This window comes from Tiliqua scincoides, chromosome 4, assembly GCF_035046505.1.
Source record: "Tiliqua scincoides isolate rTilSci1 chromosome 4, rTilSci1.hap2, whole genome shotgun sequence".
NCBI classification, from domain to species: domain Eukaryota; kingdom Metazoa; phylum Chordata; class Lepidosauria; order Squamata; family Scincidae; genus Tiliqua; species Tiliqua scincoides.
In genome coordinates this window covers 39,688,010-39,702,033 of record NC_089824.1, presented here as the reverse complement: position 1 = coordinate 39,702,033, position 14,024 = coordinate 39,688,010, and positions in this window count along the sequence as shown.

The following is a 14,024-nucleotide window of genomic DNA, read 5'->3' as shown; positions in this document are numbered from 1 at the left end:
GGCAGTTCATGGCTGAACACAGTCATATTCTGGCAACTCCTGCGATGCCATTGGAACCAACTGTATTGGCCTCTGCCTTTCCATTGGACCATTTCAGCGATGTGGAGAGGGGGGATTTGCTGCATGGGAAACAGTCTATCCTCCATATCTTTACCCAGGCTTTGCGCACTGGAGAGGACACTCTGTTCCAGAACCACCATTCAGAGTGCGATACCATAGTCTTCCGAGACTGAAGGATGCCAACAACATGGGAAAGAGTTCTCAAGAAGCATATAAAGAAGAAGGTAGCATTTTATGCTGTTCCATGGGTGACTGCACAAACAAGCACATGCAGAAGATCCTGCATAACAATAAAGAAGTGGGAGGGGGAGTTCCTTGAGTACTAGACCCCTCCCCCAGCCCAATCCCTTAGAGTGGCTTTTGATCCTATCTTGCAGCCCCCAGATCCAGTACAAAATGTGCCAAATTTGTCTTGTAATTGCATTTTCATGGCTAATTAAGTAACATGTCATTAATACTGCATTTTTTAGACAGAAAATAGCCTAAATTTAAAAGATAATTTTTAGTCATTGTTTATTTCAAGTAACTTCATATCCCAATTACATGTTAGGCAAACTCCAATTTTATTCAGAATTCACCACCATTGACTAAATATTTGACTTTATTTTCTATTTCAGTTTGTACACTGAAAGTTTTTATCGTCATCTGTGCTGTAGAATTACTCTACTTTGAAAATTCAACTAAAAATAAATAATAATAATAATAATAATAATAATAATAATAATAATAATAATAATAATAACTTTATTTATACCCTGCCTTTCTCCCCAGAGGGACCCAAGGCGGCTTACAACAAGTTAAAAACCGATTAAAACATAATTTAAAAAACAGATAAAAGCGTTAACATATTGACAGATATCATAAAAACTGTAGTCAGATAAAAAGTCGGGTAAAAGGAGCATAAAGCAGCAGATCATAAAGAAATCAGGTCTGTAAAAAATACTAAAAGATGTTAAAAAGGCCATGAACTCAGAAGGCTTGTTTAAATAAAAGAGTCTTCAGGCCTCGCCGAAAAGTCTCAAGAGAAGGAGCCATTCTTAAGTCAAGGGGAAGGGAGTTCCACAACGTTGGTGCCACTATAGAGAAGGTCCTATTTCTAGCCGCCACCCCACATACCTCCCTAGGCGGCGGCACTTGTAAAAAGGCCTTCTCTGATGACCTAAGAGGACGAGCAGGATTGTACGGAAGTAGGTGATCTCTAAGATACCCTGGCCCAGAGCAGTATAGGGCTTTAAAGGTCAAAACCAGCACCTTGAATTGGGCCCAGAAACGAATGGGCAGCCAATGTAGCCCCTGGAGAAGCGGGCTGACAGAGTCAAATCGCCTACCTCCAGTAACCACACGGGCCACCGCATTCTGCACTAATTGCAGTTTCCGAACCGTCTTCAGGGGCAGCCCCACATAGAGTTGTTTGGGACATGCCCCTTCATCCAAAGGGAGATGATAATATTACATACATCATCTCCGCATCCCACCCATCTTCCAACCTCTTTTGAGATTTGTGCTGGCTGTAGTTGTACAGGTGGGTGGCAAAGGTACATCAATGTAGTGTGCTACAGAACAGGGGCTACACAGGAATAGGTGCAGTTGTAGTTGTACTGGCATCTGAGGGCATACAGTTCATCTTATACCACATAGAATGTGGTGTCTGAGATATAGAATTCAACTACATGTCACTACATAAATATGAATACTGCAGTATGGTAACTGATATCCAACTAAGGGCTCAATCCTAACTCCCGGGTTAGGCTAGCACAAGTCACTTGTGGTGACCTGGGGGGTGTTGCAAATGTGCCATAAGTCACGTTTGTGCTGACTTAGGGCCAAATTCTATCCAACTTTCCAGCCCTGGTGTAGCTGTGCCAAATGGGTATGTGCTGCAACCTGTTTTGGAAGGGTAGTCATGGAGGTCTCCTCAAAGTAAGGGAACATTTGTTCCCTTACCTCCAGGCTGCACTGCAGCTGCACCAGCACTGGAAAGTTGGATAGGAGTTGAGCTGGCCTTCCTGAGCCAGATTCAGGAAGTTGGGCTAAGTTTGCATTGGCTGAGCTCGACCAACGCAGGGGTCTGGGAGAGCATGGGGAGGGCAGGAAGAAGACAAAAAGGAGGTGTTTCAGGGTGGGGGTTGGGCTGGCTGTAATGGTAGGATGTGGTGCCAGCAGTGGCCCCTTTAAGGGTTAAGGCATGGGCATTCAGCTGAGGGTGTGCTGCACAGCTGGAGCCACTTGAAGGCAATAGGGTTGTTACAGGGTGTTCCCAGATGTTGCAAGGTTCAAAAGCAAACTCAGTAGGCAAGAGTGGTGATCAGTTCCAGGCCTTTATTGTAAATCCATCAACTAGCATCTCAAGGGATTCATTTCCAAGCATTGAGAGTGTGTGTGAGAGTCAGAATGTGAGAAGAAGAGAAGCTCAGAGAGCCCTCTCCAGCTCACTTTTATTATAATGTGGGTTCCCTCCTTGAGACACGTACATTGGCTCAGGATAGTCTTAGACAATTGATTGGTGAGCTACAAGTCACCAGTTGTTCAAATTATATTCAACATATACAATTTACAGATTTTGAGCAGTCAGTAGGTGGTACTGCAATTTCAATTTTGCTCAAAACTGACCTTATCTTATGACATCATCTTCAAGTAGCCAAAAGAATCCTTGAAATGCAACTTACTTGCCATGGGGTTTGCCGGCTCAGCTAAAAAATTGCTGCCTTATGCTTTTTTTCTGGGAACCTGACCTTTGATGTGAACCGGAAATGGCTTTGATGTGAAATGGAAATGGCTTCTTAAACCCTTTTAATGCAGTTAGGCCACTAAAACTTACTTAAGATAATGTGTTATATGTTAGGTACACTTGTTTAGGCACCAAGACTGGGTTAAAATATTAAAGAATTAGTAAAAATAAGATTAAGCTGTCTAGTATTCTTCTGTGATATAGCTATGAGATTTGTAGCCATAATACTTGACCCAGCATTGTATGCAACTCTTTGCTCCTAAAAACCTTCAAACCAAAATTTCAAACCGAAAACAATTTTTTTTTCTTTTCTCTGAGAACAAAGGCCTATTGATCGTGCCTGCATAGTCTTATCAGAATGTTCTGTTGTGGAAAGAACATTTGACATGCTGCCAAGTCCCAGCCAAACGCTTGACTTTTAAACCAGACAAATTTTTCTTTAACTTACACATACAGACCGATCAGAAACATGCTGTTTTCAGGTGAGCATCCCTGTAGCATAACTGACAGTCAGGGTCCTCAGGCATTAAAGCACCTGATGAAGAGAGAGTTTGGTGTGGGTAGTAGAAGGAGGACAGCTTGGAGAGTGGATTAATGGCTAATAGAACTACTGATGGGTGAATGGACTTTGGAGACTGCTGGAACAGACTGCTGGAGACACTGAGATTGGTGTTTGGTTGCCAAGGCCTGCTGAAAACCAAAGTGCTGCTATAGTGGTGGGAAGAGCTGCTGGCAGAAGAGGGTGGTGGGGTCCAGCAGTGCTGCAAGGCAGAACTAGGGTCATTTTGGGGGAAAGAAGAGGAGCTAATTAGCATAAAGTGGGCATAATTCTCTAGGCAGAGCTTAGACCAGGAATCTGGCAAAACGTGGGCAGCAGGCATTCCTGGGCTTGGCAGGTAGGGATTGGGAGGCAGGGCCAGGATCTGGCAGTTATGCTGAGTCCTGACCCTGTTCCTAGGCAGCATGGTGCAGCCCCAGCTGCTCCGGTCTGCACCATCTCATCATTGGGGCCACTGCAGCGTGAAAGGTTTCCCCTTGCCTTGGGTTGCCCACTTTTGGCCCCAAACTTGTGCTGGATGCAGCAGAGGCCTGCTAGCCTGCCTGTGCCAGTGCAATTTAGGACTGGGTTGCCCAAGATATAAAGGCAAGCTTTGCCCTCCCCTAAAGAGGTTCTAATCAGTTTTAGATAGGAATAATATGCGCAAATAACATTTACAAAAAATAACCTTGCTATAGTTAAGGGAAGTGGTGACTATTAGGAATAATTTGTCTCTTGCATACTGAAGTCTGAATTTGTGCACTGATAGATATCTAGATCAGTGTTTCTCAAGCTGTGGGCTGGGACCCACTAGGTGGGCCACGAGCCAATTTCAGATGGGTCCCCATTCATTTCAATATTTTATTTTTAATATACTAGATGCCACCATGGTATGTGACTCATTTGGGCAAATGTTACAGACCTGTACTTTTAACAAGCTACTATGTTTATTCTTCTAACAATGATAGTAAATGGGACTTACTCCTGGGTAAGTGTGGGTAGGATAGCAGCCTAGAATTGTTAAAAATGTTCCTGCTTGATGATGTCACTTCCAGTCACAACATCACTTCCCGATAGATTCTCATTTTAAAAAGTGGGTCCCAGTGCTAAATGTGTGAGAACCATTGATCTAGATAAAATGGGGCTGCTTAGAGACAAGAGGGAAGTCCCAATATACACAGGAGCGTATGTTAGCACAAATATTAAAAAATTAAATTAGGTCCTTCAAATTTACAAAAACTCTCCAAAAAGGAATGCCAGAGCACTGTGCATGTATTGGAGGCTTGCTGATATCTGTGCCCTGTGCTGGCCATGAGGGGGGTGGAGGAGCAGTGTCATCTTTGTGGTTTGAAGCACTTTTCTCTCTGTCCCTGGAGCCAGGAAAACAGAGTGGGGAAAGCAGACCTTCCAGCTGCCCTCCCCCACCAAACCTGGAGAACAAAGAAGCCTAGCCTTGCATGGCTGTAGGAGGCTAGGCACAATGTCTGCTAGCCCTCTCCCAACTGCTTCTGGCTCAGTACACAAACAGAAGAACCTGCCAGACAATTTGCTGAGTGTCCCATGGGGTGAAAAAATTTCCCTTAAGGGGACAGTAAATATTTCCTGGCAGCCTGTGAGCAGAGAGCAGGTGAGAACCAACACTAAGCTCAGGAAACTTTGTGCCAAGCCAAAGATCCGACTCCAAGATCTGGACAATCCCCCCACAACTCCCTGTTGAGCTGCAACAGAAATTCCAATTGGCTACTCAGCTCATCTCTCTGTTCCACCAGTAAGACAGGATTAAGCAGCTCCCCCAGGGAGAAGTTACTGCTGCTGTAACAGGTATCTTGCAGGTTGACATACATAACAGAGGCTCTGAGGAGCCTTCCCCTTGCAACACACCTTGTCAACTAAGGGGATGATTGTGAACTTCAGAGTAGTTTTGACTAATTTTTGCAGCTTTGGAGAGTAAAAGCCTTCATATGTTTGCCCTAAAGTGCTCAAGTAAGTCCCATTGAGATAAATGGGACTTACTCCCAGGGCTTTTTTTCTAATGGAACGTGGGGGGGGGGGAACGGAGTTCCGGCACCTTTTTGCAGGGGCCCCTCCCCTTTGGAAGCATTGGGGGGGAGCAAAACAGAGGCATTCGCTGGGTGGGTGCTGGGTGGTGCAGGGTGGGCGGGCGCCTGGCCCCTGCCTGACCGCACAATGACCCCCTCCTGCTCCCATCCCCAAACTCTCGCCTGAACCCAGCCCGCCTCCCCTCCCCCAATGCTCTGCTTCCCCGCGCAGCTTCCAAGCCGGTGGAGGGCGCGGGGGACATGTGCCAACGCCGAGGAGGAGGACGGACAGCCAGCCAGGGAGACGGGCTGCGGCACCCATGGAACGCCCAGGTACTGGCTTGGTGAAGGAGGAGGGAAAGGAAGTTGGCTGGTGCAGCCCCCGTGCCAATCTGCAGCACGAGCCTAGGTGTGTCTACTCAGAAGTAAGTCTCATTGTGCTCAATGGGTTTGCTCCTGGGAAAGGGTGCATAGCCTTGCAGCCTGAGAGCCCAAGCCTATGCATGTCTACTCAGAAGTAAGTTCCATTGTGTTCAATGGGGATTACTCCCGGGGAAAGTGTCATAGCCTTGCAGCCTGAGTAGACAGGCAGAGGAAGGGCTCTGAGGCTCTACACTTTCCTGGGAGGAAGCCCCACTGCCTCTAGTGGGACTGACTTCTGAGTAGACAGGCACAGGATTGGGCCCTGAGGCTGCCATCCTATCCACAGTAAGCCCCATTCACTAAAGTGGACTTCTGAGTAGACATGCATAGGATTGGGCTCTTAGGCTGCAATCCTAGGCACTTTCCTGGGAGTAAGCTCCATTGACTAGAATGAGACTTACTTCAGAGTAGACATACCTAGGATTGGGCTCTTAATCCTGGCAGAAATATATATCTGCACCCGTTTTCACATGCTAAGGGCATGTGAAAAGGGATTCTACGTGTGTACAACGTGCTGTCCAGCCTTGCCAGAGATCCTCCTCATCCTTCCCCCACAAGCATGCCCTCCGCCAGCCAGCGTTTGCAGCTCCTCTCCAGCAATGCACAGCAGCTGCTCAGGGCAGCAGAGAACATACAACTGCATGCCAAGCACCTTCCCAAAGACTCAGAGTATTCTGATACCTGAATTAAACCATATTTAATCGCTTGTTTGCAAATGTAGCTGTTTCTATGTGCACCTAAGGACCCCTCTCCTGTAAGAATTCCTTTTTTGTTCTTACTCCCACAGTTGCTTGGAGTAATTTTACTACATGGAACTCATGTAAACCATTTTCCGGAATCCATTCACTGCTTCCTCTCCTCGAAGTAGTGCCACACTACATACCACACGCTACAAGTGCACCTGCACAGTATTTTTCCCCATGTGTAGAAAAAGTAGCTAGGGGGAAGGGGATGTGGAGACTGACAGCCCAATCCTATGCATGTCTACTCAGACGTAAGTTCATCTTTAGGGGGAAGCACATAAAAATATTTTATTTCTCCAATAAAAATGGTTTAAAAATAAATAAATAAATAAATAAATAAATAAATAAATAAATAAATAAAAGATTAACAAGTTGTGAGTTCCTGCACCTTTTTTCTTACAAAAAAGCACCGCTTACTCCCAAGTAACTGTTTAAAGATTACAACCTGAGTGTGTGAGTACTCTTTGAAATATCTCCTGGGATGCCAGATATCTTAATGATAGTTTTAATAACAAATATGATTAGAAAAATTGTGAAGAATTTCCAAGACCATTAGAAAAATGTGTGAATGACAGGGTTTTGCCTGGATGGTGTCGGATCCCCTGTGAAACAGAGACTGATTACACTGAGGGTTAAACTTGGCATTGAAAAGAAAGAGATCCTGAGTAGAGCTAGCAGAACAAAGATGGGACAACTTATGTTGAAATCCTATACATTGAATTTAATTGGCCTTACTACTGCATTGACATGCATAGGTTGCAGTGTTGGTCTTGCAGGTAACTCAGAGTTACAAATTATAGCAGACTAAAGAGTGTACCTAAAAAGCAGTGTGTCCACCTTATCAAGGAACATTAGGTATCATATTAATCAAGTCATGTACCATGTACCTATGATTCTTAAGTGTTGGAAATAGTCCTTAACAGCTTTCAGCCTGCTTTTAGCAACTGAATGATTTGCCAGTAAAGAGCTGCACTTGTACCATAACATGAAGCATTATAAGTACATATTGTGCAAAGAGACATCATGTCTCTGTGTGAATAAGTCTGTGTAGGTATGTGATAAAGTTCATCTATTCATAACAGGTTCAGGATTATATTACCAAAGGTTAAGCTTTAGCATAGCTTTCAGATTTCCTCATTAATTATTCCATTTTGAAAAGGATGAAATAAAAAAACAGATGTGAAATGTTGTGATGGGCAGTGAATTTTGCCTTGTCTGTTCCTGTTTGTGTACATATTTCTAAGGAACAAGACCCAAATTCTCCCTGGTGATGGGCCAGCCCTGCGAGCCTAAATGTTGAGGCAGTGGCTCAGTATGGGCTACAGGAGTCCTAATGCCTGGGAACAGCTCCTCCCCTTTTATTTGCAGTTCCCTGCCCACTGTCATTGTTGACACAGCTGTGGCCATTCACAGTGCTGTGCCAATGATTCCCTTTCCCCCAGGGATACTTTGAATGAAGTTCACAACCATAAACCTGCTGGGGTGGGGCAGGTGGGGTGGGTGCAGAATAGAACATAAGCTCTTTATGTTGCATATGCACCAGAAGGCCATGAAATAGGGGGGAAAAAAGTTTACTACTAAGCAACTGTTGGTGGTTTCCTACAATGGCATTCTACAGGAATAGAGCTGAATGTAAGCTGCCCTCATTTATTCTTCACAGTGTTGAGACATCTTTTTCGAAAAAGATGCCTCAACAGCCTTTGGCAAAACATACAGAGCAGGTTGATTTTTCAAAAATAGTGTGCTAAATGAGGTAATAATGAGATATGTAAAATATATTTAAAGTTCAATCATAATTTTTCATAATTATGAATTATGAAATTATGAATTATTAAATAATCATAATTAAAAAAAGAAGAAATTGCTTTTGTAGTTCTTTGTGCCTATAGTCACCAACAACTTTTGTTACTTTTATTCTTCAAACCCAGTTTATTTTTTAAAAAATGGTGGTGGTTTTAACCATGTGTCAGGAGAGATGGCTTAACAAGATAATTGGCATAAAACACGATAACCCTGAAATAGTGGCAAGGTGGATAGTCCTTCATGTATTTAATTACAGTGTTTGTACACACCACAGAATGCAATAATGTGTGATTAACATTTAAATCTGACGTTTCTCAGTGCTTTAATGGCAAAATGAATTCCAGCTTTGGAATTCTAATAAGGTTTTAGTCATTCATCATTCAAACAATATATAGGCCACTCATAAAAAAATGTATATATATTAAAATGAAACATTTTAAAAAGAAAAAAAAACAATGGTACTCTGTGGACAAAACTGTCTGAGCACCACCTTCTTTTAATATACGAATACATAAATAAAAACTATGAGCACTGTATACCTTTAGTGGATAACCTACATGGGATGTGCATGCCATTGTTAATATTGTACAATAAGGGCTTTTTTTTGTCATGGACCAATCTGGGCACCTCAATGGAATTCTTTCAATTACCGATATAATATATTATTCATGAGTAGAATCTCTGATGTCTTAATGGAGGGACAATTCAGCCAATAGGTGATGGCATCTCTTGCCCAGGGGAGATACTTTGCAAGGGATTGCGCTAGGAAGACAGCTGGATTGTTCTGCTTCACTGCTCGATTTCTGTAAGTCATGAAGAAGAAAGGGGCCTTCTGGTCCAAAGATTCATCCTATTTTCAAATAAAAAGGCACTGCAGTGCCCCTACTCAAGATTTATTGTTTTTCATTGGGTTGGTTAACCTGAAGCCCCAGAAATTAGAATGGAAGGTTTCCATTTTAGCTGGTAAGTAATTAATGGAAATCAAGTGGCAGACACACATTCGCTTCTCTCACTCTGAAGCACTCTACAAAAGAGCAAAACCAGTGCTGATTAACAGTGTAAAATTTTTGAGCATAAGTGTGACTATTTTTAATGGTATTGTTTAGATGGTATGTGAACAGTTCTATAGAAAATTTCTGCAAATGATTATTTATCAAGAACCTCCAGTTTGTCTGATTTTTTTTGCTCACTGTACCCAGCAGCATCGTGGCCCTAGTAACATTGACATGGCCCCTGATGACCTGAAGAAAATGAACAATTGGCAAGATCTGTGATGGGAGAGGGGAAGCCTTCCTAACCCAGTGTGCCACAACAGGGCCCCTAGAACAAAATAACACCCCATAGCAGGAAGAAATTTTGGTAACACTAGCTCAAAATCGTTAAGTAATTGCTCCTGCCAGCTTCCCTAAAGTTGAAAACATGGAGGGTGTGAGTAGATGGGATTTCGAAAGTCAGTGGGGTAAAGTTGGCCCTCTTTAAACATGAGAGTGTGTAGCCACCTGCCCCGTGCAGTGAGGAGATGGGCCTTGCCCACCTCCAACCTTGGACTCTATATCACCTAAGAAACTGCACCTGCACATGCTGTCAGAAGGACCGACATACTCCTTTCCTATGTTACTCTCTTTTCCTCTTTAAACTAATTGCCTACTGCTTTGTATGTCACCTTATGCTGATCTGTGCCTCACTATTACAACGTGTGAACAACCCACCCAGAAGCTAGACACGCTGGCGACAACCGTAGAGGCCACCCACGGAGGACCCCCTGGATCCAGGACCCATGACCGGAGGCTGCCCTCGGCGGAAGAAGCCTGGCCTGGCACTGCTGGCCATGTGCAAGGCGGGAGTGAGCGTATCTTGCTCTAGCCTTGAATATAGTGACTTATGGACTTCCAACTCACCCCATGTAACCCCCTGGAATGGACCTACATACCAGACTTGAATGCTCTGTGTTTGTGACTGACAATGCTCTCTCACTGTATGTAGCCGTGTCCTGGGATCTTATATTTGCTATCCAGTTGTTTTTCTGTTCATGAAACTGAAACATTTTCTAATAAAAAGTTAATCACTTGAAACTAGTTTTAATGCTGGATTGAAGCTGACAGAAGTACTGAGGCAAATGACAAAATGGGACATAATTTGTTAGATAGGAAAGCCTTAATGTTACTTATACACAGTTGGACCCCAGTATCCATGGATCCAGCATTTGTGGATATGACTTACTGCAGATGCCAGTGGATAGCAGGGTCTGAGTTTAAATTCCTTTAAAACAAAAAAGGTACAAAACTCAGGGCTTGTATTGTTTCTGGCAAAAACCTCACTATTTCCAAGCCTCTACAGCTATTTTCCAGGCTGAAAGACTCACTTCTGGGTTGCATAGAACTGAACCCCTCTCAAAGATAGCAGACTCCAACCTATAGTTATAATATGAATTTGAATAAGGTACATAAGGGAGTGAGGGTAAGCAAAGCTATGTTCATAGTCACAATGCATTCTGGGACAAGGCTGAGAGGAGCAAGGAACCTTTGTGAGACCCAGAAGTCGGTCTTTCAGCCTGAAAAACAGCTGTGGAGGCTTGGAAAGTGGCACGGTTTTGCCAAAAAAATGGTAGGAGCCCAGATTTTTGTGCCTTTTTTGTTTTAAAGGCATTTAAACTCAGATCATGTTATCCACGGATTCTGGTATCAGCAGGGGCTTCCAGAACTGAACCCTCGCAGATTCTGGGGTCTGACTTGTACTTATAATATGAATGTGAATGAGATACATAAGAAGATGAGGGAAAGCAAGACTCCATTCATACTTTTAGCATACAAATTTGTAACTTAGTTGATACTATCATTTAGTCTTTTCTTAAAGAACAGAAAGAAGGCTGTCCGCTGTTCACTGGTTTCCAGTCAAATGCAAGCACAGATTGATACGCCTGGACTCAGTGTCACGTGAGCCTTGAAACCAATGCAAATATGTGGTCACTTAAGCAAAGCTTTCAGAACCACACTTCAGCTGGCTGTCAAGCCTATATTGTTGTAAAGCAAATAGAGATGAAACAATTATTCTCTTCTCTCCCCCCTTTTTACCTCCCAGGGAGAGGATGGGAGTACCAATCCAGAAATTGTATCGTAGATAAATAATGCAGGTATACCAAGGTTGAAGTTGCTGAAGCATATTATTATCAATTCCCTCTGACCCAAGTTTGCAAAACAGGCTGGTTTTCAACTAATTGAGCAGTTGGGTACTTCTCTGCCCACAGCCCTAACCATGAAAGCACCTATTTTAAATGTTTTTTGTTTCCTCTCACTATGATCCATTCACATACATTTAAATTATGGATGTTACATTCTTATAAACATATGTAGTGATGACAAACCAATTCAAAGATCCACTGCTGTATTGAGGGTCCTCTCTGCTTCCTGTGGTGGATTGGCCACAGAGGTGAGAAAAGGAGTTCAGACGAATCTGCCTTAAATTGAATTGGACTAATGGTCCATCTCAGTGGTTCTCAAACTCTCTGGGAGTCTGAGAACCTCACATAAGTATTTGCAGGGGCAGGGACTGGAATGGGGAGGATGTCCCAACAGTGTCACAGCAACTGTGGTACCATGGGCACTCAAGTGCATTTCAACATACCTGGGGACGACGACTATACAGCCTCCCAGAGGGTCTTTGAGGCTCGCAGCTCCCTCCATGAGCCTCCCCTCTGCTGCAGTGGGCTCCAATCTGCAGTCAGAGCCCACTTCTGGTTTCAGAAGTTCCGTGACCTGCAGTTCTGACTGCAAACTGGAAGTGGGCTCTGACTGCAGATTGGAGCCCACTGCAGCAGAGGGAAGGCTCACAGAGGGGGCTGCAAGCCTCCAGGACCCTCCAGGAGGTTGCACAATCCCCCCAGGTATGTGTAAATGTGCCTGGGTGCCCGCAGCACTGTGATCACTGTGGCGCCATCAGGGCACCCATTTATAGGTCGCTCCCTTAAAGGGAAACGGACTCTTTTATGTTCCAGTGGTGGGTCACAACCCACTTTGAGAACAACTGGTCCATCTTGTTCAGTACTGCCTGGCAGTAGCTATCCAGGATTTCAAGATAGGATTTTCACTGCCCTACTTGGATTTTGCATGCATGTGCTGTACCATTGAGCTGTGACCCTATCACAAAGACCTGGACTGTATTTTCCCTTCCTAACATGAGGTGGTTAGTTAGTTCTGGTACTAATCTACAACCTTTTGAACAATCTGTGCAAGTTGGCCATATGAATGCAAAGGACTCTGGGTGCTCACCACAATCTCTTGAGTATGCAGTCAAGATAATCATGCTGAAAGCTGTTTACCCATGTCTTGTTGGATCAGGGTTTTTCTATACAGAATAATTTACATGAATGATAGTTCTGAACAGAATGTGGGGATTGTGGTATATAATCATATATAAATGAATTTGGCAGTTAGGAATTAAAATTGCAAGCCATACATGTTGAAAATATATGCTTTAGAACGGAATGGGTAACCACCAGTTGCTGCTATTCCACAATCATGGTAGCTATAATTAAAGCATGCATTGGATCATTTTCATTACTTATTTATTAGATTTATAGTCTGCCTTTTTTCCTGAAGGGCACCCAAGGCGGCTAACAATCAAAACATTAAAATACAGAATAAAATACAAATAAACATTAAAAATAAAAACAATTGAAAACAAGAGAAAATACAGTCAGCAATAAAACACACAGTAAAAAACAGCCCTTATAAGGCCTCAAAGGCTTTCCTAAATAAAAAAGTCTTCAGGCTCCACTGGAAAGTTAATATCAAGGAAGCTGTCCTCAATTCAGAGGGGTGGGAATTCCATAACGCAGGTGCCACCACCGAGAAGGCCCTGTTTCTGGCCGCCATCCTCCTCACCTCTCTCAATGGTGTCACCTCTCTCAATGGTAGCAACAGGGCCCCCTCTGATGACTTCAGAGAATGAACCGGACTACATGGAAAAATGCGGTCTCTCAAATATGCTGGTCCCAAGCTGTTTAGGACTTTAAAGGTCAAAACCAGCAGCTTGAATTCAGCCTGGAAACTAAATGGCAGCCAATGCAGCCGCCGGAACAGCAATGTGAGTCAAACCACTGACCTCCAGCAATTACACAAGTCGCCGCATTCTGTACTAGCTGTAGCTTCTAGACTGTCTTTAGGAGCAGCCCATGTAGAGCGTGTTACAATAATCTAAGCTTGATGTCACCGTGGCATGGACCACCATGGCCAGAGCCACTTGGGACAGGTATGGCCACAGCTGATGCACCAGCCAAAGCTGGGCAAAGGTGTGCCTGGCCATAGTCAACACCTGGACATTCAGGAGCAGCTGCAAATCCAGGAGAACCCCCCAAGCTGCGAACCTGCTCTTTCAGGGGGAGTGCAACCCCATTCAGAGCAGGGCGATAGTCCATCATGGATTTCAGCACCGGCATCATGGATTTCTGAACCAGGAAGACCTCTGCCTTGTCAGGATTTAACCTTGGCTTGTTTGCCCTCATCCAGATCCCAAATGCCCCCAGGCAACACTCCAGGACAGAGACATTAACAAATGTGCTTTATTTAAGAAGTCCTGGTGCTATTAAAAACATATCCATAACATTCCAATTACAATTGTACATGGAAATATCAAGGAAGTGATGATCCTCGTAGTTGCACATTTTTTGCTCCAACCCAAAGACAACAACCATG